Source organism: Brienomyrus brachyistius, chromosome 14, assembly GCF_023856365.1.
Source record: "Brienomyrus brachyistius isolate T26 chromosome 14, BBRACH_0.4, whole genome shotgun sequence".
NCBI classification, from domain to species: Eukaryota; Metazoa; Chordata; class Actinopteri; order Osteoglossiformes; family Mormyridae; genus Brienomyrus; species Brienomyrus brachyistius.
The window spans coordinates 5,503,583-5,514,704 of NC_064546.1; positions in this window are offsets into that span (position 1 = coordinate 5,503,583).

Genomic DNA, 11,122 nt, shown 5'->3' on the forward strand with positions numbered 1-11,122 from the left:
AAGTAAGGGCTGAGGTTCCACACATCCATATTACATGTGGATAATGCGGCCCTAGGAGCCTGATCTAGAACCAGTTGTTCCTCCACACCAAGCGTCACTGTGGCAGCCAGTAGAGTACGTGCTGAGGCTGTAGCCACCTGAGCTGGGCCTGCCTTTTCAAAGAAACAGATTGAAGCAAAAACAGTAATGGCCGCCAGGAAGCAACATGTGGTGTTTTATAAAGAGAAAGAGGCGGAGGCCTCTCTGGCAGAAGCAGCAACAATAGAGGCTGCAGCTGCAAACCTAGCCAGTGATGTCACTTCTGGTAACAGACAACGAATGAGCACATATCACAGCTATCAGCCATGGATGAGCACATGCTACATAGCTATTCCCCTCACTTACCAATAGGCGAAGGGCAGGAGGATGAACCCCCAGCTCCAGAAGCTCATCTACCCATCATCCTGCAGATAGTAACGCTTGTGCCAGTAGATCAGCAGAGTAAACCCCGCCCCCTCGACAGCCAATCACATCATGCTGTGACCTTACCTGCTTATACAACCCCACCCAGTGACCTTAGCAAGCACTTGTCCACTGCTCCACATTACCACAGTGACATAACCACATCCGATCTAACAAAATATCTGGCATGAAATTGACTGGTGTCATCAGGGCTCACGAGACAGGGCTCATGACAGGCCTGAGAATTATTTATCCTGGAAGTCATCATTCCTTAATGTCTTTGAGAAATTAGATCTTACAGCAGTAGAAGAGATGGATCTGTTAATTAAACGCATAGTAGCAAAGTCTGCTGAACACACACACCGCATTGATTCAGTAAGTGTGAGGAATCCGTCCGCTGGTTTACATTCCATCTGGGAGAAGCTGGAGGAGATGTATTGGTCACCAATGGCAAAAGAATGTGCTCTTTCTGTAAAGCTTGATAAATTGTCCAAAATAGCACCCAATGAGGACCAAAGGCTCATAGAGCTGTGCGACTTACTGTCTGATATTCAATCTGCAAAACAAGAATATTTACAAGGACTGTTATATTTGGACAGTACAATTGGTGTCAACCCAATAGTGGAAAATCTTCCATAGAGGCTTCAGTACAGGTGGATGATGGAGGACTTTCTCTATAAGCAAGAGCACAGGCATGCCTTTCCACCATTCTCTTTCCTTTCAGACTTTGTACTCTGGGAAACAAAGGTCCTAAGCTTTAATCTCCACTCATTCTCCACTGCCACAAATAGAAAGGACTGGTTTACCAAAAGCCATGGTGAACATAAAGCTGAGATTTCCTCTTTCTCGAATTTCTCTTCCTCTGCTGAGGACCCAGACAAGCATTACCCTGTACCCCGTAAACCGCACGCACTACAAAAGTGCAAAGGCTTTAGAGAAATGTCCCTGTATCAATCAAAAAGAATACTAAAGGCACACAATATCTGTTCCAAATGCTGTGTTTTAAGCAGAGTAGCTAGGTGGTGTGGGGTGACTGTCAAATTCAGCGAATGCGATAGCGACCGACATCCAACTGCTCTGCTTTCAAGTCCAGCTCCATGGGCATCCAAATCCTCTCCTCCCCTGGGAGATCGTGGCAGGGACACGGATAAAGCTGGGGTGGCTGCTGTTGTATCTAAATGCATGGAAGTGTGTGGAGAAGGCTTCAGTGGCAAATTATATTCCAAAATATTCCTCATAAATGTTTATCCAGTCGGCAACCACAGTCAAGCAGAATAATCTACGCCACGCTGGACGACCAGAGCAATAGGTCACTGAGTTCTTCAAGATCTTCAGCAAGAATGGTCCCGCAATTCCATACCCTTTAAAAGCTGCTGTGGTGTTGGGGACACAGCCGGCCAGTGAGCCACAGGCTATGTCTTTGTGTTTGCAAATGGTGCGGTTGGACTTCTCCTACTCATGCACTTGATCCAAGATAATAAAGGTGATATTCCCACTCCAGCAGCCATACAAAACCACTATCACCTTAAAAGCATAGCCTGCAAGATACCACCACTAGATACAAATGCCAAGACCCTATTGTTGTTAGGAAGAAATGTTAAAAGTACAGAAGGTGCACAAACAAATCAAAAAGTTCATTTCAGAAGTTTTCCTGCTATCCTCAGCCTGAAGTTTGCATTAGTAATAAGTCCTGGCTCTGACCCCGTGTCTTTGTAGGAGTAAAGACATTCAGTCAATACGCATTTATAGTCTGACTGCATTTTTGCTATTTAATGCCAATGATGAATGTTGTATTGGACAGTATGTTCTTGTACTTTGTCAGTTCAATGCATATCAGCTCACCTTGCTAAAATACAGTGTTGAAGAAGTTAAAGAACATTTCAGTGTTAAAGAAGTTTCTTAATAGTAGCCTAAATACTTACCTTTATTTACACAGGTTAACTTTATTTACACTGCACCACCATTATATATATATATATATACAATGACATGGGGAGAACATGCAAACTCCGCCCACATGTGACCCAGGTGGAGATTTGAACCCAGGTCCCAGAGGTGTGAGGCAACAGTGCTAACCACTGCACCACCATTATATATATACATATATAAAGAATGGTGGTGCAGTGTAAATAAAGTATTTATAATGGTGGTGCAGTGGTTAGCACTGTTGCCTCACACCTCTGGGACCTGGGTTCAAATCTCCACCTGGGTCACATGTGGGTGGAGTTTGCATGTTCTCCCCATGTCGTCGTGGGGTTTCCTCCGGGTACTCCAGTTTCCCCCCAAAAGTCCAAAAACATGCTGAGGCTAATTGGAGTTACTAAATTGCCCATAGGTGTGCATGTGTGAGTGAATGGTGTGTGAGTGTGCCCTGTGATGGGCTGGCCCCCCCAGCCTGGATTATTCCCTGCCTCGTGCCCATTGCTTCCGGGATAGGCTCTGGACCCCCCGCGACCCAGTAGGATAAGTGGTTTGGAAAATGGATGGATGGATATATATTATTATATATAATTCTTTCATACAAAAATGTTGTGTTTTCTATTACACAAGATTAAACTACATTAACAACAAAAAATATTTCTTCAGTCTTATTGTCTTTATTTTGTGCTTATTTTGACATCAGCAGTAGCTGTCTGCGAGACGGGGGAGCACCTCATAATGTCTGCATGGATCGAGTGATACTACCCCGATGAAACTTTCCCTCATCAGAGGGTTAAGCTCTGGATTTCAGCTTCCCAATACTTGACACAGCATTGCCTAAGTTTGTATGTGCATAAAATTAAGCTAAACGTCGCAACAAGCCTAAAATGAACCTAATCCAGCTACCCTCATGCAGCTGAAAAATCCAGTTGTTTGATAACTAGATCTACTTGCATGCTTGTCCATGTCCTCCAACTTAAATATGCATACAGGCCACACAAATTAATGAACCTTATACCCCATGTTTTATCAAACTTTATAACATTTTCATCCCCAGTAGTAGCAAGAGACGGTCAATCCAAAGGGAATAAAATAATGTGGAAACAGTTGTGGAACTGTAGAAAAATTTATAAATAATGTTACAATTGGGGGGTGGCATGGTGGTGCAGTGGTTAGCACTGTTGCCTCACACCTCTGGGACCCGGGTTCGAATCTCCACCTGGGTCACATGTTTGTGGAGTTTGCGTGTTGTCGTCATGGGGTTTCCTCCGAGTACTCCAGTTTCCCCCCAAAGTCCAAAAACATGCTGAGGCTAATTGGAGTTACTAAATTGCCCATAGGTGTGCATGTGTGAGTGAATGGTGTGTGAGTGCGCCCTGCGATGAGCTGGCCCCCCATCCTGGGTTATTCCCAGCCTCGTGCCCATTGCTTCCGGGATAGGCTCCGGACCTCCTGCGACCCAGTAGGATAAGCGGTTTGGAAAATGGATGGATGGATGGATGGATGGATGGATGGATGGATGTTACAATTGTTATGCATTGGGATATGCCGGGTCAGTAATAGCTTATCTTATCCAATTAGGGTAACCCAGCATCTATCCTGAGAAACAGCAGCTTAGCCTGGATGGAGCTCTATTTTAAGTAAGTCACTCACACACTCGCACACTAAGGGCAACAGATAATCACTTAGAGAAATGTTTTTTAATTGTGTGGATTACTTGGATGAAACACGGGTCGATATTGGATCATCCATGGTCTGATTCAAACCCAATCATATCTGATGTTAAATCAGTAAAAATGAAGGGGAAAAAAACATGGAGGAGGTGAGATGTTTGTCTCATTTAATAAGCCTTTGTTGTGTAAGAGTTACACCGTTTTTTTTTCTCTGAGTGAAAAACACTTCAATGTGAATTGAAAGGAAACGGGTAAAAAAACAAAGAAAAGGTGAATAACGCTCCGGGGTTCTGTATTCTATTCCAAGGTTTTGCTTTTGATTTCTAGAACGTGCAAAAATTTTGCAAACAAGAAGCATCCAGTCTTTGCTGAAGGATTTTAGAAGAGCTGAGTTTGTTCTGGTGCAATCTGTGCTGTGTAAACTCTGACACACTAACCCAATTTGCTCCATAACCCATTTAAGGCACAAGTGAACCAGATTCCAAATGAAGGATCTTTTTGGATATTTTTTTTTATTTTTCCCCATACCTGAGGTGAACTGCTGAAGCATGATTATTAGCAGGGGTGCGGCGAGGTGGTACTGTTGCCTCACAGTGGATAAGGGTTCGAGTCTCTGCATGTAGCTTGCATGTTCTCCCCAATAGGCTTCCTCCAGGCTCTCTGCTTTTCCAAAAACATGCTGAAGTGAATTGGATTTGCCAAATAGTCTGTAGGTGTGAATGGAGTGTGGGCGCTGTGACAGCTTGGCATCCCACCTTGGGATATTCCCTGCCTTACACCACAGGCACCAGACCCTACTCCATATAAAAACGTGATACACTTGACAAGTGAAGACAACACACATTGATAGGCAGGCACGTGCAACAAAACGACTCAGGTAGAAATCTCTAAGGATGCTTTGCAGGTCTCGGGTAGTACAGAGGGGTTTTATTTTTTTTAATTTTGTAAACCTGGAAGACAGCTTGGGAAAGAAGCTGTTCGAATGTAAGTTTATTCTGAATTCATGAGCTCAGAACATTCCCCAGAAGCTCGCCTCAGGAATGGGTAACACCCAGGGTGGGACTGTCTCGCTGACACACTTTGTTCCTCTGCATTTGTGTGGATTTTTATGGAGAGATGACTGCAGTCAATGACCTTCCCTGCACTGTGTATTCTTTGCTAGTTATTATGAGAATCTGAAAAATATTTCTGTGTATTAAATCATTTAAATATTCATAATAACCCGCCTGTTTTGTTTCCTCATTGGTGCCTTGAGTAAGTTATTTATAAACCCTGTTGGTCCATTTAAAAAGCCAGAAGAGTTAGAAGAATTAGCGACTCATCATAGATGACCTCTTTATGGTGCCTTAAGCTTTTCAAAAATGTCTTTAATTTTGATCCAAGTGTTACTCACAATTGTCCTAGGGGAGATACAAATAAAGAATACTGACAGATTAGATTGAAAATAAAGAATTTGGGTCAAGAAAAAAAGATATAGTTTCACCTCATGACCTTGACCAGAATAAGCAGTTAGAAGCTGGAAGGATGGACAGATGGACGGATGGATGGATGGATGGACAGATGGATGGATAGATGGATGGATGAATGTTGTTTTGGTTCTGAATGGGTAAGTCATGGGTAACTATAGTTCATGAGCATTAACAAGTGTTGAGTAATTCTATAGCTCACTCTATAGATATTAGTGACAAATGGCAACTTATCCATTTGAAGGTAAGAATTATTTTGTACAGATTTGATATTTTCTGCATAATACAAAACAAATAAATATGAAAATCCTCCTAAGATCTAGCAGAAAAATATAATTATTATTTTTTTTGTCTGGATTCGACAAACATGCCCAAGAAAAAAAATTAAACAAATATCCATCCATCCATCTTTCAAATAGATTATTCTTCTGGGTCATGGGGGGTCCAGAGACCATCCCGGAAGCTATAGGCATGGAATAACCCAGGATGGGGCCCAGCCCCTCACAGGGCACACTCACACACCATTCACTCACACATGCACACCTACGGGCAATTTAGCAACTCCAATTAGCCTCAGCATGTCTTTGGACTGTGGGGGGAAACCGGGGGAAACCCCATGACAACATGGAGAGAACATGTACAGTAAATTCCACACTGAGGCAACAGTGCTAACCACTGCACCACCATGCCACCCCTAAACAAATATTTTTTTATTCATTATTCCTTGTGAAGACCATCAGGCCGTTAGTGAAAATGCAACTGTTGACAAATGAGATTCTTTGTTGATTTTGTTTCGAACTATTATTAAACACAGACATATGAAACCTTTTAGGACCATGAACTACTACAGGCAACAGGTTTACAAGAAAGAAAACACTGAATAAAAAATGGTAATAAATGACTCCACATTGTAAAAACAAATTTTGTGATCAGTTGTAGCTGTTGAGGCAGAGGGTAAGATATTAATGGGCATGTCTAGGTTGTAGATCGCTCACAGGACAAATGGCCCTACATTGTCAAACCAAATCCATTGAATTCAGTCGCAACTGTGGATGAGATGGGTACATATGGGGAGAGTAAGTAATGACTAGAAATGGCACTTGAACATGCATTTTTTTCATCTTCAGCCAAGAGAGTGGGAGGGGCATGGATATCCTAGCAGATTCAGGGGACCCAGCACTTTATAGGGGCCCATAAATACATAAAATTGGGGCCTAAGGTAATGTTTTGTCAGGGGGGCCAGAATTTCTAGGTACATCCCTATCATCGACACATAGAAAAGTTTCATGCTTTTGGTGTCTTTGGGTATTTGTGTGTCACGAAAAGTGCTATATAAATGCAACGTTCATTCATTCATTGCACCCCTCTCTTCTGCATCTTGCTGCATTGATTGGCTCCACCTCCTTTGCCAAACGGACTGATCCATCATTGGGCTGTGACTTAATAAGTCCTTTGTTTGCCTGGAGGATTAAACCCTTCATGTTTACACTCTCAGAAAAAAGGGTAAAAAATTGTACCTTTGCTTGTCCCTGAGGTTGTACCCTCAAGGGTCTGCCAGTTTTTTACCCTTAGCTATAGGTAACAGAAATGGACTCTGATAAATGTTTCTGTACAACTGGTGGAACATTATTACTGTTTGTACCTGTGGGATGTTCCATTTTTGTACCTTAAAATTCACAATTACAAGGGTACAGCCTCAGTGTACAGTGTCACTGCCCATTACTTCTTCATTTGGCTGACTTCCACGACATTATGTTTGTTCAATCATTTCCTTGCAACTTGAAATAAAAATAGTGGAACCTCTCCCCAACTGGTGTCCCAGAGGCCTCGTGGTCTGATCTGTACTGAATCCAGCTGCTAGTGGCAGACAGATGGACAAAATGGAGCATTGGGGGGACGGTCCATGTTCTTGGTTGGCTTAACATTTGGCAGTAACTAATCATGCGGATGACCCCACCCATGTTTTTATTATATTGTGCCACAGCCCGTCTGAGGACACCCAGCTCTTTAGTCAGCCACCTCAAACAACCTTTTTGGACAGTGGAGGCCATGCTGTGACCACAGTTTCTGCTGGTATAATAGTGACCATTTCAGAGACTCCTCTTCCATTATCCCGCTACTTCATCATTGAACATTGACCATCTTTGCCTTGCATTTTGCAGGGATTCTGTGCTTTTGTAATGGTATCTGTTGCGCTCAAGCCATTCACATGCAGTGTTTCAAGTTATTTTATTGTGAAGTCTCTGTCAGAGCTGATGAGTGATCCTCTTGAAACAGAAATTGAAAAGAACAGCATTTCCCCCAATTCCCAGTTGCAGAACTCTGAATTTATTTTTGCTTCCGTAGAGTTCATAGTCCAATACCATATCATTTGAACTAGCAAGGACAAAAACTGACAAATTTTCAATCTTCTGAATATGTTAATCTCCCCTGGAGCGGTATTAAGGCTAGCTCCAGTGACTAGTGCTCTTCACTGGTTTATATAAATAGACATGATTGCAAACACTTTAAACATCTGTTTACGCTGCTTCTATGACCTCTAATTCAGATACAGATTCAGAATACTTTATTGATCCCTGAGGAAATTATGTGGGTACAATTGCTCCTGGACAGTAAGAAGATCAACAATAACAAGTTAAATACAATAACAAATAATACAAAATTACAGTACCAAAATTACAAATGGACAAATATTACAATAACCAAAACTACAAATGGAACTCAATATACAAACAATATTATATATAATAATATGTAATATAAACTGTCACGGGACACGGTCGGGCGACGCGGCGATCGTGCGGGCAAGCAGGCAGGAATGGGCAGACAAGCCGTAATCAGGGCTGACAAGGGGTTTATTCACAGGAACAAGGGCACGAACATCGACTGACATCAATGACAGACAAGGAAAACTGGGGAGACCAGGACTTAAATGCACAGGACTGATTGAAAGCAAACGGACACAGCTGGGTACCGGGAAACACACGTGGGTAAGCAGAGGGCGTGGTACACAGGAGGAGCGGACGAGCCGGGCATGACAATAAACAATACACAAACCATATTCTAATATGTTACATAAATTACCTATACATGGGGTTGAGTTTATGGTTATGAGTGGTGTCATCCTGCATAGTACTTTATTTCATAGCAAACTCTTCCATGGTGCTTTAATCTACTGATCTCCCCTACTCTGAACTCTCAGCTTCCTCTATTGCATGCTGGTCCTCATTATCTGCATCTTCTGACCACTCTATGACTGAATCTTCCTCAACAGATTTGGATAATTTCTGTTCTGCCATAGTCAATCCCCTGTCTCCTACAGTGGAACAGAAATGAGTCATATAGCAAATACTGTTGTCCACTACAGAGGACATTTTACAAACAATATAACATTGAGAAGGTTACATGTAATGTATAACAGTGAAAACTGTCAGTGGTAAATACTGGCATTGATTGATGGAGGCCAGCTGTATCACTATATGAGATGTGATTTTTACCCCCCCTCCCCCCCCACGCTCCCACGTACATCCTCCTTACCATTCTATCAGTCCCTCTTGTTAACAGGATTGAGTGGGGGAAGTCATTTGGAAAGAAGGGACTTTGCCTGGGGACAGCAAAAGGAGACCTCCTGAACTATGATTCGCACATCATCAGCTTTTCTCAATTGGGGCAAGTAGGCAGAACATCTGTGTGTGTGGGGGGGGGGGGGGGGGGGATGGATGGATAATATGGTTAATTTTGTATTCAGTTAACTGTACTATTTGCATGATGATGAAAATATGTTCTATAATTTTTTATTATTTCTTAACCAAAAATAATGACTAAATACCTTCATTATCTGTTATTTGTAGCTTTTGTGCCATATAGTACACAGTATTGAAACATTCATATATAAAAATTTGTATCTATTTCTCAGTATTTCTTTATTTTATATAACATATTAGCAATCTGCTCAAATAAATAAATCAAAACTAACATACAGATTAAACCTAACACTTACACATGCTAATATACTGCTCTAAGAAAAAGTACCTTTAATAAGAAATTAATGAAAAGTGATGGAAACAACAGACTATGTATTTGTTCAATCATGGAATAAGGATGGTGCTGTAACCTTCCAAATTCTTCTCTTATGTTTAGGCAGTTGTAGTGGCATTATAGGATTAAGTAACATTTTTCACATAGTGTATGTGAGGTAGGGGCAGCCTGGTGGCCCAATGAGTAGAACTGTTAAGTCACACCAGAGTCCCATCTCTGCTCTGTGTACAGATTTTGCATGCTTTCCCTGTGTTGTACAGCTTTCCTCCTGCACTCCAAATACATGCAGAGAGGTTAACTGGCATTTCTAAATCGCACCTAGTGGCACCCCTTCCAGGCTGTACCCCAGCCCTATGCCCTGTGATGGACTGGCACCCATTCCAGACTGTCCCCCAGCCCTGTGTCCTGTGATGGACTGGAATCTCTTCCAGGCTGTACCCTAGTCTTGTGTCCAGTGCGGCATTGAATAGGTCTTATCAAGATAAGTGGTTGAATTATGGATCGATGTACTTCAAGCATATACCTTTAGTAATAGCATCTTGAGTAAATGAGACTCATGTGCTCTTATATCAGTGGTCTTCAACTTTCTTTTAAATTGAAAGCTACTTTTACAAGGAAAATAACCTGGTGAGCTACTGAGTCATGATGTTTTATTTTGCAAACCGAAGGAGTCATCTGGGAATGTCCTATACTGTAGATTGACCTTTCCATTGCGATTGACTGGTGGGTGACCACCGCATTGTATGATGCGACACAATGTTTTATATTAATAATGCACTTTATTTCTAAACCAGTACAATACATACTACTTTTATTTTTGTTAATATTTGCTACTTAGTGTGTTTCTCATTTATTTTCTGGGAAAAACTCGTGTGACCAGTTATTTTAACCATTGTTATGCCTACTATAATGAAGGTGAGGGCAGAGATGGTTTGGTAAAGATCAGCATGTCAAAGCATCTTTTAGGTCTAATACATGATTTAAAAATGAAACAACAGCAGATAGTCAAAGAGAGTCAGTGGTTAACAGCACATGCTAACTTGGTACCCATGATGGTCTAACCATGACCTACCCTGGCAATACTTAAAATATCATATTAATAAGTGGATGGAATAAGAACAGGAAAATGCTGTGCTTTCCAAGAAATTGAGTCATTATTCCAGAAAGAACAAGATAAGCGTAAATTCCAATGACACATTTACAAAATGACAAGAAATCTGTAATATATAATCATAATGGTAGTTGAGTTAGCTAACCAGCTGTAAGTAGTATTAGTGGTAAACTAATTAAAGGGGGCAATAGTAAACAAGCAACTTAATTTCATATAGAAAAACAAAAGACAAAATTACAATATAATTAAAACCAATTATTAATTGAAACTGTTGTTTTGATGTTCCTAAGACAAATTCATTTCCCTATACAAATTCTGAATGAATATCCTTCAAAAACATATTAAACATTACCCATGCATGCAAGTAGATGTTATTCAAATAACGCGCAAACACATTCGAAACACTTAGAAGAAAAACAGACTTAGCAACAGATAGAATATCTGATTTAAAAACCAAAGTGGCACATTGAAAT